The 25751-nt window shown below is 47.0% G+C and overlaps 1 protein-coding gene across 1 annotated transcript in view; it reads right to left on the bottom strand.

The window, feature by feature from the left end:
- LOC146796630 (cytochrome P450 2K1-like) overlaps positions 1–25751 on the bottom strand; it is a 76193-nt gene that overhangs the window by 20891 nt on the left and 29551 nt on the right. The window lies entirely within an intron of this gene.

Raw genomic sequence — 25751 nt, forward strand, 5'->3', positions numbered from 1 at the left:
AATCATATTTGTAGATGCACATTTGTTTCCCTGGGGCAACCTCTTCCCCCCATTTCCTATTCAAGTCTGAGGGTGTTTCATTCTCTTTTCCACTAGGATAACAGTGTTTATGCCATCACTGTGCTGGAGTAAAAATCCACCCTGCCAGGCTTGAAAGGAGAATGTTAGAAGTTTGTGAATGCCCACAAACATAAGTGTTTTTTGGCGCCCACAGGGGTTCAGGAATAACCATACCTTGGGATGCCCAAGAATACCCACATTTCTACACCAAGAGTGGTACTAATGGGTAAATAATTCTCTGCACTGTTTTGGAAGTCTCCACAATCATAAGTGGGTTTACACCTGCCAGGAATCCCTTTGCGAATTACTGTCCAGCATAAGAAAGGTAAATTTGTCATGGACCTATACCTATGAACAAATATACCATGGTGAATTGGCTCCGTTGTTTACAATGCACTGTCTGGCCCTGCAAAGCACTGACTAGCACTGCAGTAAAACACTGTACTACGTAAGTCAATGGGGTCATCAGATTTCCATTCCAATTGTACATAGTAGAATTCGCACGAGGTTTGCACATGTGCAAATGAAGCAGTTCTAGCACTGGGCCTGGGCAACTACATTAATCATTTTCACTTAACTACTTTATTTCTGCCATAGGCCATAAAAGTAGTCACAATAAAACAAGATTTTCAAATAGTCCACAATCAACTATATTATAAACATGCGTGGAAATGCTGTTTAGGTTTCAGCACTAAGTGCCGAACCAGCGAAGGAAGTGTCACTCCTTGAATTTATCAATGAGTCCTTAAAAAGCCATATTATCCGGTCAGTAAAAGTGGACAATTTCAAATCAATAGTATCTAAGATCAGTTGAACCATATACACAGTATCACGATAAAACTATCCTCGGTCTCAGTACAAAGTCCATGATGGGGAGAGAGTGTGGTATTCATTACAATGTTACAATCTCGACCCCATCCTGCTAGTGTATGTAAGATGGTTAAAAACAGTATAAAATACTATAGAGTATTTACAATAAAAAGTAACATCCTTCATAGGTCAAATTTCAAACAAGGGAATGCATTTTTCACTGTAACATCACAGCTCAATGAATCATATATCTTTATGAAAAGATTGAAAGCAATTTCACATTTTCCAAACATCACTGTCAGAGGGTAAGAGTCTATGGGCCCGATTCACAGAACTAACTTAAGACAAAATCCTAATCTTACTACCATTTTGGTATTCACAGAAGGCACTTACTCATTTCGGTATTCACAGAAGTTAGGAGTCCTAACTTTAGGACTCCTAAATGCCTTCTGTGAATACCGAAAGTCTTAACCCCTTCGATGCTCATGACGGAACGGTTCCGTCATGAGCATCGGTTGGGCTGTGCTCATGACGGAACCGTTCCGTCATGAGGACAGCCCCCGGGGGAAGCGCTGGCGCTCCCCCCCTTGTGCAGCGATCTTCACCCCCTTTACGGGGGTGGCAGCGGAAGAGCTTCCGCTGCCACCCCCGAGCCCCCCCGAGCCCCCCCACGCTTTCTGATGACGTCAGCGCGCACAGCGCGCGCCGGCGTCATCAGGAAGCGTTGGACGCGCTGGAATCCATTTCTTCCAGCGCGTCCAAGGGAGCAGAGGTAGGTTTTTGTAGTCCGGTGGGGGCCGCGGCGGTGAAGATTGTAGTATTGAGGCATCGGGGGAGAGGAAAGAGTATTTCCTCTCCCCCGATGTCTCAATACAGGGCATTCCTGCTCCACGATCGCGCACAGCGTCGCGATCGTGGAGTAGGGATGCCCCACTAGACACCAGGGATTTGTTATTTCGAATTTGGGAAGCGACCCCTTAGGCAAGGGTCGCTTCCTTGGGGGTAAAAATTTGGCGAAGTCTTTTCTGCCCCCCCTGGGGGCAGATCGGTCCGCTTTCTGCGCGTTTCTGCCCCCAGGGGGGGGGGCAGAAAAGCCCACTAGACACCAGGGATGTCGTTTTTACTATGTAGGAAGCGACCCCTTAGGCAAGGGTCGCTTCCTTGGGGGCAAAATTTTTGGAAGTCTTTTCTGCCCCCCCTGGGGGCAGATCGGTCCGCTTTCTGCGCGTTTCTGCCCCCAGGGGGGGCAGAAAAGCCCACTAGACACCAGGGATGTCGTTTATGCTATGTAGGAAGCGACCCCTTAGGCAAGGGTCGCTTCCTTGGGGGGCCCAATAATTTGAAGACTTTTCTGCCCCCCCTGGGGGCAGATCGGTCTTCTTTCTGCCCGTTTCTGCCCCCAGGGGGGGCAGAAAAGCCCACTAGACACCAGGGATGTCTATTTCGTTATGTAGGAAGCGACCCCTTGGGCAAGGGTCACTTCCTAGGGTGGTAAAGTGATTAGAAGACTTTTCTGCCCCCCCGGGGGCAGATCGGTCGTCTTTCTGCCCGTTTCTGCCCCCAGGGGGGGCAGAAAAGCCCACTAGACACCAGGGATGTCTTTTTCTTTATGTAGGAAGCGACCCCTTGGGCAAGGGTCGCTTCCTTTGCGGCCTAATTATTTAGAATACTTTTCTGCCCCCCCTGGGGGCAGATTGGTCGTCTTTCTGTCCGTTTCTGCTCCTAGGGGGGGGGCAGAAAAGCCCACTAGACACCAGGGATATAAATATTATTGTAGGAAGCGACCCCTTGGGCAAGGGTCGCTTCCTTGGGCCCCTAAATGTTTTGAAGACTTTTCTGCCCCCTCTGTGGGCAGATCGGTTTTATTTTTTTGCCGTTTCTGCTCCCATTGGGGGCAGAAAAGCCCACTAGACACCAGGGAATTAGTTCAATTAGAAATAGAAGTGACCCTTCGCTTCCAGGGTGCAATTTGTTATATGTATTTGGCTCACCTGCCCCGGGACTGAATAGCCTTTTTTTTCCTGCTGTTTTCTGCCTGACCTGGCACACAAACCGATTGACCATTTGGGTAGTGACATGGCATGTTATAATGTTTATTGTTATATTTTTTGTGATTTCCAATTGTAATGTTTTTTTTGTTTACTTTTTTGTTCTAGGTGAAGGCTTTTCTTCTGTTCACGTTGACGTTTTGGTTCTGGTGGTTTTGCTGTTTGTGTAGTTTGGTAAGAGACTGTTTTTTTGTACAATGCAAATGTGTTTGATTTCTCTGCCTGTTTTTTTTTGCAAATGGTGTAATAATAGCAGTATGTTTGGTTTTTGAGTTTCAAAAACTTTTTGCATTGGTGCTCGATGTGTATTTTGTTGTCTTGTGAGTAATTTGTTTTTTTTTCTTCTTTCTAGTTTGATATCGTTGGTCTTTGCTGTGTCACTGCAGAGTTTGTTTCTGGTGAGTGCAGCTGTCTCTTTTGATTTTGGATTGTATAGTTTTTGAGTACATTGATCTTATTGATATAAGGTACACATTTCTTTACTTACTTGGTTTGCACATTGTTGGTTGTTGTTGACTTGTTTGTGCAGTCTTCTATCTTAGTAGGTATAATGGCTAGCCGCAGGATGACTGCTCAGCAGGTTGTTGGTTTGCTGTTTGAGTCTTCCTCTGATATTGGGTCAGAGACTGACTCTGCTTCTGAGGGAGAGGGGGCAGGGGACGATTCTGGCAGTGAGTTTTCTCTCCGTATGGGGTCATCGGATGATGAAGATACTCTTAGTGCGGATGAAGTGCCTGTGTTAGAGGAGGAGACTGATGTGCCGATAGTGCGGCAAGAGGCATCTGGGCTGCAGCCTGCGGCTGCAAGGCTTCCCGTTGGTGTAGTGCGGCAAGAGACATCTGGGCTGCAGGCTGGGACTGCAAGGCTTCCCGTTGGTGTAGTGCGGCAAGAGGCATCTGGGCTGCAGGCTGGGGCTGCAAGCCTTTCCGTTGGTGTAGTGCGGCAAGAGACATCTGGGCTGCAGGCTGGGGCTGCAAGTCTTCCCGTTGAAAGTGATGACCTCTGGGTTGCCCCTGGCATGGTGCAGCCGGAATTTCCAGAGTTTACTGGTGTTCCAGGGTCTAGAGTGAATACTGAGAACTTTTTGCCTGTAAATTTTTTTCAGTTGTTTATGGACGATGTGTTTTTGGCAGAGATTGTTGAGCAGACTAATTTGTATGCCGAACAGTTTTTGAGGGACAACAGTGCCAGTCTTAAGCCACACTCTAGAGCTACCCGGTGGACTCCCACAAATGTTGAAGAGATGAAGAAGTTCTTGGGTTTAACTTTTTTGATGGGCTTGCTAAGGAAGCCATCATTGGCTTCATATTGGTCTAGCAGTCCCTTGATGGCAACGTCTATTTTTCCGGCAGTCATGACTCGTGACAGGTATTTGCTTCTGCTTCGGATGATGCACTTTGTTGATAATGGTTTAGCGTTGCCACGAGATCACCCTGATTGTGACCGTCTTTTTAAGATTAGGCCTGTCCTTGATCACTTTGTTGATCGATTTTCTGAGATTTATGCCCCTGGTAGAGAAATTGCAGTGGATGAGTCTTTGGTGTTGTTCAAGGGCCGCTTGGTTTTTAGGCAATACATTCCTAGTAAGAGGGCACGCTATGGAATAAAGCTGTATATGCTGTGTGACAGTAGGACTGGATATGTCTCTAATTTCAGGGTGTACACCGGTAAGGAATCTAGGTTTAACCTCCCTGGTTGTCCGTCCACTTTTGGAGTGACTGAGAAAATTGTTTGGGAACTTGGTAGAGGATTTTTTAACAAAGGCCACCATTTATATGTAGATAACTTCTACACTGGTGTGCGGTTGTTCAGGGAATTGGCCAAAGTGGACACTTTTGCTTGTGGCACAGTCCGCTGTAACCGTAAAGGTTTTCCGAAAGAACTTGTTTGTCAAAAGCTTGTGCGGGGACAGTGCAGTGCGTTGCGTTGCCAGGAGCTTCTTGCTGTGAAGTTTACAGACAGGAGAGATGTCTACATGCTGACTTCCATCCATGATGAAAGCACTGCACCTGTGACTGTTTGGGGTCAGGTCGCTGAAGCGCGCAAACCTGTATGTGTTTTAGACTATAATAGGCACATGGGTGGTGTTGACAGAGTAGATCAGAGGTTGGAACCTTACACTGCTCTTCGTAAGGCTTACGTTTGGTACAAGAAGTTGGCTATCCATCTTTTCCACTTGGCAATGTTTAATGCTTTTGTTGTGTTCCAGGATTCTTGCCCTGAGTCAAAGATGACTTTTGATAAGTTTCAGGAGTCTGTAATAGGCAGCCTTGTTGTAGTGGAACAGGCAAGTGTTCCTAGAGTTGGACTGGTGGAGGATGTTGCTAGATTGAAAGAACGCCACTTTCCAGATCACATTCCTCCCACACCCGCAAAAGATTTTCCCAGTAGGAGATGTAGAGTCTGTTGGCGAAGAGGTTTGCGGAAGGAGAGTCGTATGTACTGCCCCGATTGTCCCTCTCATCCTGCACTGTGTCTCTCTGCTTGTTTCCGAGCGTACCACACGCGTAAAAACTTCTGGGAAGATTCATGAGTGGTAAAGTGAACTGCCTGGTCTGTATTCTTTGGAAAATATGATTCTGTTTCAAGGTTGGTGTTAGTGCAATGTATTTAGTTGCTGATTTTCTGTTAGAAGATTTGTATCTATTTGCAATTTGTTTGTGTTTTTATTTTTTTCTAAAAAAATCCAAAATGTGATGGCGGTGTGTGTAGGCTTGCGCTTGGCTGTTGGTGTGTGTGGACTGGCACTTGGTTGGTGGTGTGCGTGGAATGGTGCTTGGCTGACGGTGTGCGTGGACTGGCGGTGTGCATGGACTGGCGGTGTGCGTGGACTGGTGCGTGGCTGGTGGTGTGCGTGGAATGGTGCTTGGCTGGCGGTGTGCGTGGAATGGTGCTTGGCTGGTGGTGTGCGTGGAATGGTGCTTGGCTGGCGGTGTGCGTGGACTGGTACTTGGCTGTCGGTGTGTGTGGACTGGTGGTGTGTGCGGACTGGTGTTTGGCTGGTGGTGTCCGTGGACTGGAGCTTGGCTGGTGGTGTCCGTGGACTGGAGCTTGTCTGGTGGTGTGTGTGGACTGGAGCTTGGCTGGCGGTGTGCGTGGAATGGTGCTTGTCTGGTGGTGTCCGTGGACTGGAGCTTGGCTGGCGGTGTAGGTGGATTGGCGATTGGCTGCCGGTGTGCCTGGACTGGCGATTGGATGGCGGTGTGCCTGGACTGGCGCTTGGCTAGCGGTGTGCGTGGACTGGCGTTTGGCTAGCGGTGTGTGTCGACTGGTGCTTGGCTGGCTGTGTGTGAGTAGTGACTTTCTGCTGGTCACTACACACACTGCTAGCTGAGTGCCACTCCACGCAATCCTTCAGCCTGTGTAGTTGCTGTGTCTGGATTGTGGGCGTGTGAAAGTGATGGGCCCTTGAATGGCGCTGTGTGCTGGTGTGAGTTTTGTTATGTGATGGGCCCGCGGCTGGCGGTGTGAATGGTTTTGTATGTCTCACACGTATGAAAGGTGTATGAATGGCCTGTAAAGAGGTTGGTGCCTTGTCGTGGCTTTACAGCTCACGAGCTGTGAGTCAATGGTTCAGTTTCTTGCCCTTTCAATTATTACCAGTGCATTTCATGTTTTGTGAAATCACTTGGTAATACAATTTTATCTACTGAACCATCACTCACCCTCGTGCCAAATCCAACCAGTATGTGTGTGTGCTTGCGGGTTAGATGACTGTGCAGTAATATTTGTCTTTCTGAAGCAGGGTGTACCTTGTCCCTTTTTGGTGATTTTTGTACTGTGTTGCTTTTGTACCTGGTGGTGCGAATGGTCTTGTTTGTATCACGTATGAAAGGTGTGTGAATGGCCTGTAAAGTGGTTGGTGCCTTGACGTGGCTTTACAGCTCACGAGCTGCAAGTCATTGGTTTGGTTTTTTGTGAATTTAATTATTGACAGTGCATTTCATTTTTGTGAAATCTCTTGTTAATAAAATTTAATACACTGAACCATGACTTGCCCTCGTGCCAAATCCAACCAGTATGTGTGTGTGTTTGAGGAATAGATGGTTGTGCAGGAATCTTTGTCTTTTGTTTCTCTGCCAAGGTACACTTTCCATGTAAGAATAACCCACCAACTGTAGATATTGTCGAAAACCCTTGGGAGTTCATGGTGATGTCTCTCTAGTGATTTGAAAAATATTTTTTATCCCCATTGTCCTGTAAACCTCAAATTGTCTGCCACATTTTCTTTGCAGTATTATTCCTAAATTCTCACGCTGTAGTAACAATAGGTAATCTGGTTTTGCAAGGGGGGTTACTTTGGTTTTTTGCCCAGGGCTCGGCGGCCATCTAGGGAAACCTTTCAAACCCACGCATTTCTGAAAACTAGACACCCGGCGGCTTCCAGGGAGGTATGGCTTGCGTGGATCCCCCAACGTTTCCTTACCCAGAATCCCCTGCAATCCTCATTTTTTGCCCAAAAAATCACTTTTTTCACACATTTTGGGGTGGGAAAGTAGTGGCATCACCGGGCTCACACAAATTTACCACCACCCAGCGTTCCCCCAGGTCTCCCGGTAAAAATGGTGCCTCACTTGTGTGGGAGGCCCAAGTACCCGCGGCAGGCAAGGGCCCCAAACGTAGTGAGGCGACATCAAGATGGCCTATCGCCAAACCACCTGGTTTTGCAAGGGGGGTCACTTTGGTTTTTGGCCCGGTGCGCGGCGGCCATCTAGGGAAACCTACCAAACCCAGGCATTTTTGAAAACTAGACACCCGGCGGCTTCCAGGGAGGTATGGCTTGCGTGGATCCCCCAACGTTTCCTTACCCAGAATCCCCTGCAATCCTCAATTTTTGCTCAAAAAATCACTTTTTTCACACATTTTGGGGTGGGAAAGTAGTGGCATCACCGGGCTCACACAAATTTACCACCACCCAGCGATCCCCCAGGTCTCCCGGTAAAAATGGTGCCTCACTTGTGTGGGAGGCCCAAGTACCCGCGGCAGGCAAGGGCCCCAAACGTAGTGAGGCGACATCAAGATGGCCTATCGCCAAACCACCTGGTTTTGCAAGGGGGGTCACTTTGGTTTTTGGCCCGGTGCGCGGCGGCCATCTAGGGAAACCTACCAAACCCAGGCATTTTTGAAAACTAGACACCCGGCGGCTTCCAGGGAGGTATGGCTTGCGTGGATCCCCCAACGTTTCCTTACCCAGAATCCCCTGCAAACCTCATTTTTTGCTCAAAAAATCACTTTTTTCACACATTTTGGGGTGGGAAAGTAGTGGCATCACCGGGCTCACACAAATTTACCACCACCCAGCGTTCCCCCAGGTCTCCCGGTAAAAATGGTGCCTCACTTGTGTGGGAGGCCCAAGTACCCGCGGCAGGCAAGGGCCCCAAACGTAGTGAGGCGACATCAAGATGGCCTATCGCCAAACCACCTGGTTTTGCAAGGGGGGTCACTTTGGTTTTTGGCCCGGTGCGCGGTGGCCATCTAGGGAAACCTACCAAACCCAGGCATTTTTGAAAACTAGACACCCGGCGGCTTCCAGGGAGGTATGGCTTGCGTGGATCCCCCAACGTTTCCTTACCCAGAATCCCCTGCAAACCTCATTTTTTGCTCAAAAAATCACTTTTTTCACACATTTTGGGGTGGGAAAGTAGTGGCATCACCGGGCTCACACAAATTTACCACCACCCAGCGTTCCCCCAGGTCTCCCGGTAAAAATGGTGCCTCACTTGTGTGGGAGGCCCAAGTACCCGCAGCAGGCAAGGGCCCCAAACGTAGTGAGGCAACATCAAAATGGCCTATCGCCAAACCACCTGGTTTTGCAAGGGGGGTCACTTTGGTTTTTGGCCCGGTGCGCGGCGGCCATCTAGGGAAACCTACCAAACCCAGGCATTTTTGAAAACTAGACACCCGGCGGCTTCCAGGGAGGTATGGCTTGCGTGGATCCCCCAACGTTTCCTTACCCAGAATCCCCTGCAAACCTCAATTTTTGCTCAAAAAATCACTTTTTTCACACATTTTGGGGTGGGAAAGTAGTGGCATCACCGGGCTCACACAAATTTACCACCACCCAGCGTTCCCCCAGGTCTCCCGGTAAAAATGGTGCCTCACTTGTGTGGGAGGCCCAAGTACCCGCGGCAGGCAAGGGCCCCAAACGTAGTGAGGCGACATCAAGATGGCCTATCGCCAAACCACCTGGTTTTGCAAGGGGGGTCACTTTGGTTTTTGGCCCGGTGCGCGGCGGCCATCTAGGGAAACCTACCAAACCCAGGCATTTTTGAAAACTAGATACCCGGCGGCTTCCAGGGAGGTATGGCTTGCGTGGATCCCCCAACGTTTCCTTACCCAGAATCCCCTGCAAACCTCAATTTTTGCTCAAAAAATCACTTTTTTCACACATTTTGGGGTGGGAAAGTAGTGGCATCACCGGGCTCACACAAATTTACCACCACCCAGCGTTCCCCCAGGTCTCCTGGTAAAAATGGTGCCTCACTTGTGTGGGAGGCCCAAGTACCCGCGGCAGGCAAGGGCCCCAAACGTAGTGAGGCGACATCAAGATGGCCTATCGCCAAACCACCTGGTTTTGCAAGGGGGGTCACTTTGGTTTTTGGCCCGGTGCGCGGCGGCCATCTAGGGAAACCTACCAAACCCAGGCATTTTTGAAAACTAGACACCCGGCGGCTTCCAGGGAGGTATGGCTTGCGTGGATCCCCCAACGTTTCCTTACCCAGAATCCCCTGCAAACCTCAATTTTTGCTCAAAAAATCACTTTTTTCACACATTTTGGGGTGGGAAAGTAGTGGCATCACCGGGCTCACACAAATTTACCACCACCCATCGTTCCCCCAGGTCTCCCGGTAAAAATGGTGCCTCACTTGTGTGGGAGGGCCAAGTACCCGCGGCAGGCAAGGGCCCCAAACGTAGTGAGGCGACATCAAGATGGCCTATCGCCAAACCACCTGGTTTTGCAAGGGGGGTCACTTTGGTTTTTGGCCCGGTGCGCGGCGGCCATCTAGGGAAACCTACCAAACCCAGGCATTTCTGAAAACTAGACACCCGGCGGCTTCCAGGGAGGTATGGCTTGCGTGGATCCCCCAACGTTTCCTTACCCAGAATCCCCTGCAAACCTCATTTTTTGCTCAAAAAATCACTTTTTTCACACATTTTGGGGTGGGAAAGTAGTGGCATCACCGGGCTCACACAAATTTACCACCACCCAGCGTTCCCCCAGGTCTCCCGGTAAAAATGGTGCCTCACTTGTGTGGGAGGCCCAAGTACCCGCGGCAGGCAAGGGCCCCAAACGTAGTGAGGCGAGATCAAGATGGCCTATCGCCAAACCACCTGGTTTTGCAAGGGGGTCACTTTGGTTTTTGGCCCGGTGCGCGGCGGCCATCTAGGGAAACCTACCAAACCCAGGCATTTTTGAAAACTAGACACCCGGCGGCTTCCAGGGAGGTATGGCTTGCGTGGATCCCCCAATGTTTCCTTACCCAGAATCCCCTGCAAACCTCATTTTTTGCTCAAAAAATCACTTTTTTCACACATTTTGGGGTGGGAAAGTAGTGGCATCACCGGGCTCACACAAATTTACCACCACCCAGCATTCCCCCAGGTCTCCCGGTAAAAATGGTGCCTCACTTGTGTGGGAGGCCCAAGTACCCGCGGCAGGCAAGGACAACAAACGTAGTGAGGCAACATCAACATTGCCTATCCCAAATGTCGCCTCACTACGTTTGTTGTCCTTGCCTGCCGCGGGTACTTGGGCCTCCCACACAAGTGAGGCACCATTTTTACCGGGAGACCTGGGGGAACGCTGGGTGCTGTTAAATTTGTGTGAGCCCGGTGATGCCACTACTTTCCCACCCCAAAATGTGTGAAAAAAGTGATTTTTTGAGCAAAAATTGAGGTTTGCAGGGGATTCTGGGTAAGGAAACGTTGGGGGATCCACGCAAGCCATACCTCCCTGGAAGCCGCCGGGTGTCTAGTTTTCAAAAATGCCTGGGTTTGGTAGGTTTCCCTAGATGGCCGCCGCGCACCGGGCCAAAAACCAAAGTGACCCCCCTTGCAAAACCAGGTGGTTTGGCGATAGGCCATCTTGATGTCGCCTCACTACGTTTGGGGCCCTTGCCTGCCGCGGGTACTTGGGCCTCCCACACAAGTGAGGCACCATTTTTACCGGGAGACCTGGGGGAACGCTGGGTGGTGGTAAATTTGTGTGAGCCCGGTGATGCCACTACTTCCCCACCCCAAAATGTGTGAAAAAAGTGATTTTTTGAGCAAAAAATGAGGTTTGCAGGGGATTCTGGGTAAGGAAACGTTAGGGGATCCACGCAAGCCATACCTCCCTGGAAGCCGCCGGGTGTCTAGTTTTCAAAAATGCCTGGGTTTGGTAGGTTTCCCTAGATGGCCGCCGCGCACCGGGCCAAAAACCAAAGTGACCCCCCTTGCAAAACCAGGTGGTTTGGCGATAGGCCATCTTGATGTCACCTCACTACGTTTGGGGCCCTTGCCTGCCGCGGGTACTTGGGCCTCCCACACAAGTGAGGCACCATTTTTACCGGGAGACCTGGGGGAACGCTGGGTGGTGGTAAATTTTTGTGAGCCCGGTGATGCCACTACTTTCCCACCCCAAAATGTGTGAAAAAAGTGATTTTTTGAGCAAAAATTGAGGTTTGCAGGGGATTCTGGGTAAGGAAACGTTGGGGGATCCACGCAAGCCATACCTCCCTGGAAGCCGCCGGGTGTCTAGTTTTCAAAAATGCCTGGGTTTGGTAGGTTTCCCTAGATGGCCGCCGCGCACCGGGCCAAAAACCAAAGTGACCCCCCTTGCAAAACCAGGTGGTTTGGCGATAGGCCATCTTGATGTCGCCTCACTACGTTTGGGGCCCTTGCCTGCCGCGGGTACTTGGGCCTCCCACACAAGTGAGGCACCATTTTTACCGGGAGACCTGGGGGAACGCTGGGTGGTGGTAAATTTGTGTGAGCCCGGTGATGCCACTACTTTCCCACCCCAAAATGTGTGAAAAAAGTGATTTTTTGAGCAAAAAATGAGGTTTGCAGGGGATTCTGGGTAAGGAAACGTTGGGGGATCCATGCAAGCCATACCTCCCTGGAAGCCGCCTGTGGAAATATGGATTTTTATGATCGGTTATGTCCCCTATCTTGGACCCCAACGGTTTCATGTATAAATCACAAGTACATGTATGTTCCCTCCAGTTCCAGTTATGAAGACGCAAACACATGTGCGTCCACCGTCAACATGTCCTCTTTCAGATCCGCCATGAATGGACCGGATATTCTATTCCTAAGTATGAAAGGCCACCGGCTTTATATGGTTCATTCATGCCATTTTACAGTCCAGGCGAGTAGGCCCTGATTCTGCCATCAAGCTTTTCCTGCCTTCTGCCTCTGAACGCTCCAGTCTGAGCTCGCATCTGTATCCATGAACTTTGTCCTATTCCCTGCGCGGCTAACGGTGCCTGACTCCAGCCTGTTGCCTGCCAAAAACTGTATTTCACCTTCAAGATTATCTGCTTTGCTCCGCTCCCTATCCAATGCATTCCTGTCTAGTAGTTTAAGTAAACATTCTTCCAGCTACCGAGCAAGGGGCCCGGCTTCTCTGTCTTTATGCAAGTAATTAATAGCCCTATTACTATGGAAGATTTCTGCCCTCGCATCTAGTGTAGACACTTAGACGCTTGTACACGCACTAACGGACAGTATAGTCAGTATAGAATAAGATTCTATCCTAAGAGACCTTTCTTTCTGGATAACACAGTTCTTTAAACATAGGATATTAGATATGATTTGGGATTAGGTTGACATAACCCCAGACTTCTGTCTCCACATGTAGAGCTAAATGTCAAGTCCCCTTCATCCCCTAGTTACACGTCAATCACACGTCATGCTGCTACGCGCGCATCTCTGCCAAGTATTTCTGCTGACATTGCGAAATTCTTTCATGGAACCACCCTATTATGACATCATACCTGATGACGTTCTTTAGTTACACCCAGTTACACCCACTTTCGCTACGCATGTATGTTTTATCTTTGCTATCAATTGTTACGCCTCCTCCATATGTTTCACTATAATGCATATTGTATAAAAATGATTACTTGTCAATAAATTGGGGGTTCTTCACTTCCTGAACCTTCGTGGTGATGGAATGTGGAGCTCCTCAATTCGAATTGATTTTGGAATAAAGCTTGTTCCGAACCTCTAATACCACGGATTCTGCCTCTTATTTTACTGAGCTATTATTATAGATTTTCCGCATCAAATTAAGTCCCGGTAATTAAATTATTTACCACATATATGGCGCCCGAACAGGGACACTTTCTCATCTCACGCGCCGGAGGTGCGTTGCAGGCCCGGTCTCCTGTCACAGCTGGACGGACAACAACGCGTACCCACAGGATTTCCTGTATCTCCCTCCTGCCGAGCGGGGGTAACTGAGGCTGCGATCAACACCCAGACGAGGCGGTGAGAAGTGCGAAGTATCCCGACCAGAGCCTAGCTGAGAGAGCAAGATCCGAGGTATACAGAGGCCCACCAGTTCCGAAGTTCCGAAGTATCGAGTCGAGTCCAGTCCGGTCCGAGTCCAGTTCAGTTCAGTTCCGAGGCCTTCCGTTCCGAGCTACCCGGTGAGTACCATTGTCGGGGAGGCGTTCTGACGTGCACATAGGTTGTGCCGGTCAAGACGGGTTTGGGTACACAAATCCGGTCTGCACTGTTTCAGCAGTGTATCTGTACTGTTTAGCAGTATATCAAGTATGTCTAGTATATGAAGTCAGAATTATCTAGTTAGTATCGAGTATTATGCTTAGTGAACGGCCATCATTGTTGTTCATTAAATGTTAAATGTTAAATGTTTTTAAATACGTTCTGCATATTGTGGTGTGAATGACTGTTCATTATTGTGTTTCGTTGTATTAAACGTGTTCAAAATTAGGTATCAGATCAGATCAGTTCTCAAAATGCCGCTCTTTTCGAAATTAAGACAGATCAAAACTAGAAAAGGGGTACTCGAAGAAGCTGTTCCCATTCCTCCTAGGGACACTCCAGGGTACTTTATGTATCATAAACATGGCCTAGACGCCATATTATTTCTTGATTTTTGGGTAGACTACACCAAGGAATTACCAGAAAGTCAGAGGTGGCCCGCAGCTGGGACCTGGGATGCAGATTGCATCGTGAAAGTAGAGGAAGAATTATGGAAAAAGAAAGCTAGACAATCACAGAAAGACGCCATTGAATTATGGCGTAAAGAATCATATAGACGTACAGAAAAAGCACGTAGACAGGAAGAGAAGAGTAAGGAGAATTTAAATAAAGTTCGAGAAAATATATTAATTGAAGAAGGTACTCGAGTAAAATCAGAACAAGTAGACAGACAACGAAATGCCCTTATGAATGGTATGTATCCTCTCCTGGCCGAAGGATTACCTAAGGCTACTCCGGAGATACCAAAAGACTTACCACCCCCATTGTTTCCGATAAAAGTACATCCCAAAGAGCATCCTAGAACCGCAGAAGATGTTTTTCTTTCCTCTTATTTAGACGACGCAGCTCCCGAGTATGCTAATGCTGCGCCACATAGACCGCCTGCAGAGGGGGTTCAACGCCAAGACCCTCTTCCGTCTGTACCTCCGCAACAGCAAACTCCGACACAAGTTCAGGCAAGCACATCTGCTTCGACATCTGTATCCACACCTATAGTTGCTATATCACGTTCGACGAATCCTTTCACATCCAGCACCCCAGGTGGGGCTACCGGAGGTACATCAAACATTTTTTCCACGCCACCCAGAGTAAATAAACTTTCCTTTCAAGAATTAGCCCACCAACGTACGCCCAAACTAATAACTCCCAACACGCTCAAGGAACTTCTAATAGATTGTAGATATGACCCTGTGCCCGGAAAAGGGGACGAAATGATGCTAGCATCATTACGTATCCGACGAGCTGCTATATATTTAGGGAAGCTACCAGGAATGACTACACACTTAGAAAATATATATCACTTTGTTCAGTCAGGGCGAGATTCTGAGAGTATTAACAGAGCCATGGAGTACCAAAAAGTGGAAATACAGGGGGAACTGTTACGTTTCCTCATAAATTGTGTGATCAGAAATCAAGACCAACCAGGGGTAAATCCGAAAGAAATGCAAATTCTTACAACATGGAGTCAGAATATATCAGAGGGGAGACATGATAAACGATCATGTATAGTAGCTATGTGCCGAAAGATCCGCAAAGAAATAGAACGAATACACGAAGAAAGATTAGCAGTAGACGAACCTGAACAAACCGAAGACGAGGAAGAATTAGAACTGCCCACAGGACAGTTAGAAACCATGGCCTATGTAGGTAGAGGAAGATCTTGCAATAATACTAGATGCTTCACTGATCCGATACGTCCGGTACGTCCAGATAATAGCAGAAATTTCCAAACTCCTATAATAAATATAAGGTCCCCCGAACATTCGTTCCAAGCCGCTGACAACCTACTCCGAGAACGAAGGGGTTATCATATACTCGATTCTATGGACGAACAAGAATTAGCCAGGTCAGCCGTTCATTGGGTTGATAGTCCCGGAAAATATAGTGATGATACATTAGCACACACGTTTTTGAACCTCGCCCCAGATGAACAGCGTTTAGCTGGTATCTATATGATTCAACAACTCCTTATATTATATAAAAGCCAACACTCCGACCCTGGTCCCTTACCTGATATATTGACTAAATTACTCACGAATAAATGGAGAGGTTCAGGTACTGAGCTAATTAGAGAAATACTAGAATCCAGAAAGCAGTACATTCTTTTTGTATGTCCCGAACATGTTTCACTGCCCATCAAGGAAAGAACGACGTACTATATGGATAGACAGAATCCCTTACGCGAAGTGCACCCGATAAAAGGTGAGGACAATCAGTTTAAACGTGTGTTTGTATACACACCCATATCTAAAATAGAACTATTGGAAATGAAGAAGGTGGTACCCAGTCATGACAAAGACCCAGCGGGTTTCCACCGAGAAATTAAAGACATGTTGCTCATGGGAGAATATACCTATCCCGACATTATGACAATATTGAAGGTATTAATGCCTGCGGGCATTTATGAAAAACTCAAGGAAAAGGATTGGGAGGTGGGAGACCAAAAGATAGATTGGACAGCATTAGAAAACGAAGAAAAAGCTCGAGGTCCAGGTGCAGGGCTTGGGGAGAAGACCAAAACACTACCAGGTTTACTAGTACAGGTACTGCCACGTTTATTAACTACGAAAAAGGAAGACTGGGGTGCAATCTCAGCCTGTAAACAAAAACCAGACGAGGACACTAGTGATTTCTACGCCCGATTCGAAAAATGTTTTGGTATAAATAGTGGAATAAAAGCAAGTAGCGAGTCGTATCCACATCTGTTTGTGACAAAGTTAGTTGAAAATTCCTTACCCCAAGTTAAGAATAGAGTATTGAAATTCGAGAGTACCTGGCAAGGTAACACTCCGTCACAAATGTTACAAATGCTACAGTACCATCACAATAGAATTAGAGAGGAACAAGAACATGAACAAAGACGCATGAAAGACACGAAAATGAAAATGCTAGTTTCCCAGACAGTTCCAGCTGACGGTCATAAAAAGGGTATGACACAGTCCAGTGTTTCAACAGGTCCTGTAAAAGGGACATGCAACTATTGTAAACAGCCAGGTCATTATGTACATGATTGTCCAGTTTTAAAACATAATATCGCTATAGGTAACACAAAAGAAAGACCACGGCCACTCAAACAGGATCAGAACCAACAAGGAGCCCCGCAGCATGCACAGTCCATGCCAGCTCCGCAACAGTCTATGCCAGCTCCACCACCGCAGCCTATTGCTGCCACACAAACAACGACCCGACAGATGTATCAGACCGCACAATATGACTACCCTGATTATCAACGATACTCATGAAACAGCCTAGAGAGGGAAGTTGGCTTACCCCTTATTGAGGTCCCTGTAGATCAAGAAGGACCTTATGTACACAGTGAACTATTAGGCCAAGATAGAAAATTTTTACTTGATACAGGGGCAAGCCGAACAACAATAAAACGTAGTGAAGTTCCAGGGGCACCCCTCTCAGGCTCACAGAATATTTCCCTTGGCTTTTCAGGAAAACCTATCATTAACGAAGTATCACAGCCTCTTCCCCTTACGATTGGTCCTTTGACACGAACTACAGATTTATTGCTCACTAAATCATGCCCAGAAAACTTGTTAGGTATAAAAACTTTGAAAGCTCTAGGAGCTATAATATGTTGTTCTCCGGAAGGAGTAAGATTGTTTTTACGTGATTTCAAAGGGCACTATGTGTCCCGAGACATGGATCACCGACTGCAGACTTTACCGACACATTTATGGGCACAAGGCCCTACAGATGTTGGTTGCATGAACATTACACCATATCGAGTCACACTAAAGGCAGGAGTGGTACTACCACGAATGCGACAATACAAGTTACCACCAGATGCTGTAGTGGCTTTACTGCAAATCATTGACGAACTTATTACCCAAGGAGTGGTTGTGGAAACAGACTCCAATGTATGTAATTCACCGATAATTCCGATTCTTAAACGAACTGATCCAAAGGCTCCGCCAGTATATCGATTGGTCATTGATCTGCGCGAATTAAATAAATGTATTGTACCACAATACCCCGTAGTTCCAGACATTTCTTCATTATTGACAGCTATTGATTCCGAAGCAACATTCTTTACTGTAATTGATCTCAAGAATGCCTTTTTCAGCGTCCCAATAGATCCGGAAAGCCAATACTTGTTCGGATTTAGTTTAAATGGACGAAGCTTTAAATTCACACGCGCACCCCAAGGATTCACAGAAAGCCCCAGCATCTATAGCCAAGCACTGAAACGAGAACTTGACAGTATACACATGCCAGTCAACACTGCCCTGCTTCAATATGTCGATGATCTGCTGATCACCGCTAGAAGCGAACCTGAATGTGAAAAAGCCTCACTGACGGTTTTACATTTTTTGGCCGAAAAGGGGCACAAGGTGTCCCCTTCTAAGCTGCAATTCTGTGTCCAGCGAGTTGTTTACCTTGGTCACTCGCTGTCCAAGGAGGGAAGGCAGCTTACACCAGATCGCATCCAGTTAATTGCTAACATGCCAATACCCAAGACACAAAAGGAGGTGCGGGCTTTTATAGGCCTCACTTCATATTGTAGGCAGTGGATCCCTCAGTATGCATTTCTAGCAAAACCACTCATTCAATTGACAACACAGGAGGCAGCCACATCGACTGTCCTCCCTTGGACACAGGAACATACACAAGCTTTTGAAAGCCTAAAGAAAGCTTTATGTCAAGCACCCGTTTTAGCAACACCATGTTACTATAAACATTTTACACTCTTTGTTACAGAACGCGAAGGTACTGCTTTATCAGTACTCACACAGGAACAAGCAGGATCACACAAACCGTGTGCTTATTTTTCTAGTACATTAGATCCCGTAGCTCAGGCTCTGCCTGCGTGCCTGAAATCAGTGGCAGCAACAGCTTTAGCAATTAGACAAAGCGATGCCATAGTGTTAGGACACCAATTGACAGTACAAGTACCACATGCAGTAGAGGTTCTCTTGAACCGCACACAGACACAACACTTGACTATAGCACGACTCACTGGTTACGAATTAACATTGTTTCAGCCACATATAGAAATCAGACGTTGTAGTACATTGAATCCTGCCACACTGTTACCAGTAAACGGAACAGACCCACTTGCACATGATTGTATTGAAGTTATCACTATCACGACGAAACCTAGACAAGACTTGACAGACGTCCCATTGTCAGATCCAGACCTGACGTTGTATGTAGATGGGTCATGTATGAGAACAAGTACAGGAGAGTTAGTGGCCGCGTATGCAGTCACAACAGATACTGAAGTTATTGAAACAAATCGCATAAATACCTTGTCCGCTCAAGTAGCAGAGCTCGTCGCTCTGACACAAGCCTGTATTCAAGCTACGAATAAAAAAGTCAACATATATACTGATTCACGTTATGCATTCGGAGTTGTACATGACTTCGGCGTGCTGTGGCGAGAGAGAGGTTATTTAACTTCTCACGGTACCCACATTCAGCACGGACCCCTTATTCATGCCTTACTAGATGCAATACATCTACCCACTGCAATATCAATTATGAAATGTAAAGCTCATACGAAAGTTACTGATATCATTTCCCAAGGCAATGATTTAGCTGACAGAACAGCTAAACAGACTGCTCAAACCCACACGTCTGACATGACAAAGACAATAGTTCCGACACCAACACATTGCATGACGGTTAAGGATCCCGCTCTTGACGTAATTGACATACAGACACATGCTACACCAGATGAAATAAAGAAATGGACTGAATTAGGAGGGATCCAAACGGATCAAGGATGGATGACGAAGGAAAAATCTGTGTGGTTCCTTCCTGATTCAATGGTCCAAGTTATCATTAACACTGTACATAGTCCAGCGCACCTAGGAGAAAAAGCTATGCTAGACAGCATTCAACACATTTGGTTCAACAAACATTTACGAACAGCAGCTAAACAAAAAGTCCGTACCTGTATGATCTGTTGTCAGTTTAACCCAGGTAAAAGCATTCCTGTAGAACAGGGTGGATTTCAGCCTCCTGATCACCCTTTTGAAGTCCTCCAGATGGATTATATCCAGATGGAACGATGTCGAGGATTCAAATATGTTCTCGTAGTTGTCTGTGCTCTTTCCCGTTGGACAGAGGCATACCCGGTTTCAGATTACACTGCCCCGACTACTGCCAAACAGTTGGTTCGAGAATTCTTCCCACGGTACGGTTTACCACGTGTTGTCTACTCAGATAACGGCCAGCCGTTCTCATCCGAACTAATGAAACACGTTTCACTTTTGTTAGGCTATCAGTGGAAATTCCACTGTGTCCGACACCCCGAGGCAGCAGGTCTCGTGGAAAGACATAATCAGACCCTGAAAATTAGATTGTCCAAAATATGTAGAGAGAAAGGTGTCGACTGGGTAGTAGCCTTACCAGTCGCACTCTTTTACATGAGAATGGTAGCGCACTCTCGAACAGGGCTATCCCCTTATGAAGTGATCTTCGGTAGACCACCAAATATGTGGGGGACGCCTATACCACGAAAAATAACTGATATTGACTGTAATATGCTGACAGATTACCTGGCTTCCTTGATGTCTGCACTACAATCTTGTCGTTCACAGGTAGCTGCAGCCTTTCCCGACAACACCGAGGTGAAACCCCATGACGTAATTCCAGGGGATTTGGTGTTAGTGAGGAATTTTGACCGGAAGTCTCAGCTGGATCCTAGGTGGAAGTCGCCTCAAATCGTACTGTTAACGACGAGGACAGCCGTGAAGATCGAAGGTCGAAAGGGCTGGATACATTCAAGTCATATCAAGAAATTTCATGGACTACCGTCCGACGTAAATGACACACCTTGCGTGTCTTCACCGATTGACTCAAAGCTTCCTTTGGTTGAACTGAATAACAATGAACAATATAAACTAAAACTTCGGTCTAACAAGTCAGGCAATTTGATTGTTTAAGTCCTCTCCAAGGTGAATCGGTCGAATTTGTCTCTGACATGTATCCCTTAGACCTGTATAGAGAAAGAAACAGAAGGATGAAGTTGAAACAACATGCGTACTGTAAATCACTGCGTAGTCATTGCATAGTGACGTTATTGATTTTGTTTTTCTTAAGTCTTTTAATAATTACTGCAAGTATATTGTTGCACATGTATTATCCTATTTCTAGACATGTTTATAATGTTACTGCTGAACATTCTTTTAGTGAACTTCCCCCGCATGAGTTGTCATATAGATTTGCGCTGCGCAACAACACTTTTATTAGTATGTTACATCATTCCCATCAGGTTAGCAATGCTACAAATTGTTGGATATGTGGCCGACTCCCTCCCTATCAGAACTATAAAGGAATTCTGCCTCTCTTCCCATACCCGTTCACACACAATGGCTCCTGTGGAGCATGGTTTAGTCTAATTAATTCCCAAGATTCGAATTCCGCAGTTTATCAAGACAACTGGGTATGGGGAAACCTGCACTTAGTTTTACTTAAAGTCTGCTACCCTGACAAAAAGGGACTCCCCAGAAGAACAGGAACTGATCTAGAAAATGAAGTATATGGATTAGGTAATTTCACGCTTAATCTCATGATCCTGAATGTCGAATCCGAACCTGCACCAATTTTGCCCGCTATGTCAGTATTTCCAGTTAAAGGTGAATTATGTATAAGAAAGAATGGCTCTATACACATGGGCCACAGTAAATGCACCACTGTAATAGAATTCAGTGATCAAGGCAAGTCTACATTTAGAGCTTCTCGCCATTCCTACTTTGTATGTGGTCAGACTGCATATATACGTTTGCCTCTAGATTGGGATGGTACCTGCTACATTGGATTCCTTTTGCCACCTGTTTTCCTAGCTCCTCCTGATTATCACAGAAATACTCATTTAGTACACAATAGAGAAAGGAGAGATCTCCCAATAGTCGATTACACTGAGACAGCATGGGAAAAATACACAGATTTCAATAAAGGTCTCTTTCCCTATATAGGTACAGTTACCAATAGTAAGCTGATACGTAGATTAACCAGAACCCTTGAAGCAGTAGTGAACGAAACTATTTCCGCCTTAGGCAATTTAACAGAAGAGCAGTCTGCTATGCGGATTGTTGTGCTTCAAAATCGTCTTGTCCTTGACGTCATCCTGGCCGATAGGGGCGGAGCTTGTAGGGTCATCGGATCAAGCTGTTGCATTTTCATACCAGAAAATTCGCCATCTGTATATAAAGCCATAACTCGCCTTCATAAGATTGTAAGCCAGATACACCAGAATCCAGGCACCTGGACTTGGTCCAGTTGGTTTTGGAGTGTATTATCTACCTTTGGATGGAGGGTCCTATCCTTCCTAGGTATTGGCTTTCTCATACTATTCAGTTGCTGCTTATGCCTACAATGTGGACCAGCGATTTGTGGTCTGTGTGCCACATCGTGTATTCCACCACCAAGATTTCATTCATCATGGAAGAAGAAAGAAGAGCAAATGATGCTATATGAACAGATCAACGGATTGATGAAGATTGATATCTCTTAACGGGCAAGTAGGGGACAAGGAGGGAATGTGGAAATATGGATTTTTATGATCGGTTATGTCCCCTATCTTGGACCCCAACGGTTTCATGTATAAATCACAAGTACATGTATGTTCCCTCCAGTTCCAGTTATGAAGACGCAAACACATGTGCGTCCACCGTCAACATGTCCTCTTTCAGATCCGCCATGAATGGACCGGATATTCTATTCCTAAGTATGAAAGGCCACCGGCTTTATATGGTTCATTCATGCCATTTTACAGTCCAGGCGAGTAGGCCCTGATTCTGCCATCAAGCTTTTCCTGCCTTCTGCCTCTGAACGCTCCAGTCTGAGCTCGCATCTGTATCCATGAACTTTGTCCTATTCCCTGCGCGGCTAACGGTGCCTGACTCCAGCCTGTTGCCTGCCAAAAACTGTATTTCACCTTCAAGATTATCTGCTTTGCTCCGCTCCCTATCCAATGCATTCCTGTCTAGTAGTTTAAGTAAACATTCTTCCAGCTACCGAGCAAGGGGCCCGGCTTCTCTGTCTTCATGCAAGTAATTAATAGCCCTATTACTATGGAAGATTTCTGCCCTCGCATCTAGTGTAGACACTTAGACGCTTGTACACGCACTAACGGACAGTATAGTCAGTATAGAATAAGATTCTATCCTAAGAGACCTTTCTTTCTGGATAACACAGTTCTTTAAACATAGGATATTAGATATGATTTGGGATTAGGTTGACATAACCCCAGACTTCTGTCTCCACATGTAGAGCTAAATGTCAAGTCCCCTTCATCCCCTAGTTACACGTCAATCACACGTCATGCTGCTACGCGCGCATCTCTGCCAAGTATTTCTGCTGACATTGCGAAATTCTTTCATGGAACCACCCTATTATGACATCATACCTGATGACGTTCTTTAGTTACACCCAGTTACACCCACTTTCGCTACGCATGTATGTTTTATCTTTGCTATCAATTGTTACGCCTCCTCCATATGTTTCACTATAATGCATATTGTATAAAAATGATTACTTGTCAATAAATTGGGGGTTCTTCACTTCCTGAACCTTCGTGGTGATGGAATGTGGAGCTCCTCAATTCGAATTGATTTTGGAATAAAGCTCGTTCCGAACCTCTAATACCACGGATTCTGCCTCTTATTTTACTGAGCTATTATTATAGATTTTCCGCATCAAATTAAGTCCCGGTAATTAAATTATTTACCACACGCCGGGTGTCTAGTTTTCAAAAATGCCTGGGTTTGGTAGGTTTCCCTAGATGGCCGCCGCGCACCGGGCCAAAAACCAAAGTGACCCCCCTTGCAAAACCAGGTGGTTTGCCGATAGGCCATTTTGATGTTGCCTCACTACGTTTGGGGCCCTTGCCTGCCGCGGGTACTTGGGCCTCCCACACAAGTGAGGCACCATTTTTACCGGGAGACCTGGGGGAACGCTGGGTGGTGGTAAATTTGTGTGAGCCCGGTGATGCCACTACTTTCCCACCCCAAAATGTGTGAAAAAAGTGATTTTTTGAGCAAAAAATGAGGTTTGCAGGGGATTCTGGGTAAGGAAACGTTGGGGGATCCACGCAAGCCATACCTCCCTGGAAGCCGCCGGGTGTCTAGTTTTCAAAAATGCCTGGGTTTGGTAGGTTTCCCTAAATGGCCGCCGCGCACCGGGCCAAAAACCAAAGTGACCCCCCTTGCAAAACCAGGTGGTTTGGCGATAGGCCATTTTGATGTCGCCTCACTACGTTTGAGGCCCTTGCCTGCCGCGGGTACTTGGCCCTCCCACACAAGTGAGGCACCATTTTTACCGGGAGACCTGGGGGAACGCTGGGTGGTGGTAAATTTGTGTGAGCCCGGTGATGCCACTACTTTCCCACGCCAAAATGTGTGAAAAAAGTGATTTTTTGAGCAAAAATTGAGGTTTGCAGGGGATTCAGGGTAAGGAAACGTTGGGGGATCCACGCAAGCCATACCTCCCTGGAAGCCGCCGAGTGTCTAGTTTTCAAAAATGCCTGGGTTTGGTAGGTTTCCCTAGATGGCCGCCGCGCACCGGGCCAAAAACCAAAGTGACCCCCCTTGCAAAACCAGGTGGTTTGGCGATAGGCCATCTTGATGTCGCCTCACTACGTTTGGGGCCCTTGCCTGCCGCGGGTACTTGGGCCTCCCACACAAGTGAGGCACCATTTTTACCGGGAGACCTGGAGGAACGCTGGGTGGTGGTAAATTTGTGTGAGCCCGGTGATGCCACTACTTTCCCACCCCAAAATGTGTGAAAAAAGTGATTTTTTGAGCAAAAAATGAGGTTTGCAGGGGATTCTGGGTAAGGAAACGTTGGGGGATCCACGCAAGCCATACCTCCATGGAAGCCGCCGGGTGTCTAGTTTTCAGAAATGCGTGGGTTTGCTAGGTTTCCCTAGGTGCCGGCAGGGCTAGGGTACAAAATCTACAGCTAGTCACTTTGCCAAAAAAAGGGTCATTTTTCGCTGCAAAACCCCGTTGCGTTTTGCGCCGTTTCCTGTCGCGGGCACTAGGCCGACCCGCACAAGTGAGGTACCATTTTTCTCGTAGGACTTTGGGGAACGCAGGGTGGGTGGAAATTTGTGGATCCACGCAGATTCCAGAACTTTCCATCACAGAAATGTGGGGAAAATGTGTTTTTTTTGTCAATTTTTTACGTTTGCAAGGGATTCTGGGTAACAGACCATGGTGGGAGGCAGTCAAGTCACCCCATCCTGGATTCCCCTGGGTGTCTAGTTTTCAGAAATGTATAGGTTTGCTAGGTTTCCCTAGGTGCCGGCAGGGCTAGGGTACAAAATCTACAGCTAGTCACTTTGCCAAAAAAGGGTCATTTTTCACTGCAAAACCACGTTGCGTTTTGCGCCGTTTCCTGTCGCGGGCACTAGGCCGACCCGCACAAGTGAGGTACCATTTTTCTCGTAGGACTTTGGGGAACGCGGGGTGGGTGGAAATTTGTGGATCCACGCAGGTTCCAGAACTTTCCATCACAGAAATGTGGGGAAAATGTGTTTTTTTTGTCAATTTTTTACGTTTGCAAGGGATTCTGGGTAACAGACCATGGTGGGAGGCAGTCAAGTCACCCCATCCTGGATTCCCCTGGGTGTCTAGTTTTCAAAAATGTATAGGTTTGCTAGGTTTCCCTAGGTGCCGGCAGGGCTAGGGTACAAAATCTACAGCTAGTCACTTTGCCAAAAAAAGGGACATTTTTCACTGCAAAACCACGTTGCGTTTTGCGCCGTTTCCTGTCGCGGGCACTAGGCCGACCCGCACAAGTGAGGTACCATTTTTCTCGTAGGACTTTGGGGAACGCAGGGTGGGTGGAAATTTGTGGATCCACGCAGGTTCCAGAACTTTCCATCACAGAAATGTGGGGAAAATGTGTTTTTTTTTTCAATTTTTTACGTTTGCAAGGGATTCTGGGTAACAGACCATGGTGGGAGGCAGTCAAGTCACCCCATCCTGGATTCCCCTGGGTGTCTAGTTTTCAAAAATGTATAGGTTTGCTAGGTTTCCCTAGGTGCCGGCAGGGCTAGGGTACAAAATCTACAGCTAGTCACTTTGCCAAAAAAAGGGACATTTTTCACTGCAAAACCACGTTGCGTTTTGCGCCGTTTCCTGTCGCGGGCAC

The sequence above is a fragment of the Triturus cristatus genome, chromosome 10, assembly GCF_964204655.1.
Source record: "Triturus cristatus chromosome 10, aTriCri1.1, whole genome shotgun sequence".
Lineage (NCBI taxonomy): Eukaryota > Metazoa > Chordata > Amphibia > Caudata > Salamandridae > Triturus > Triturus cristatus.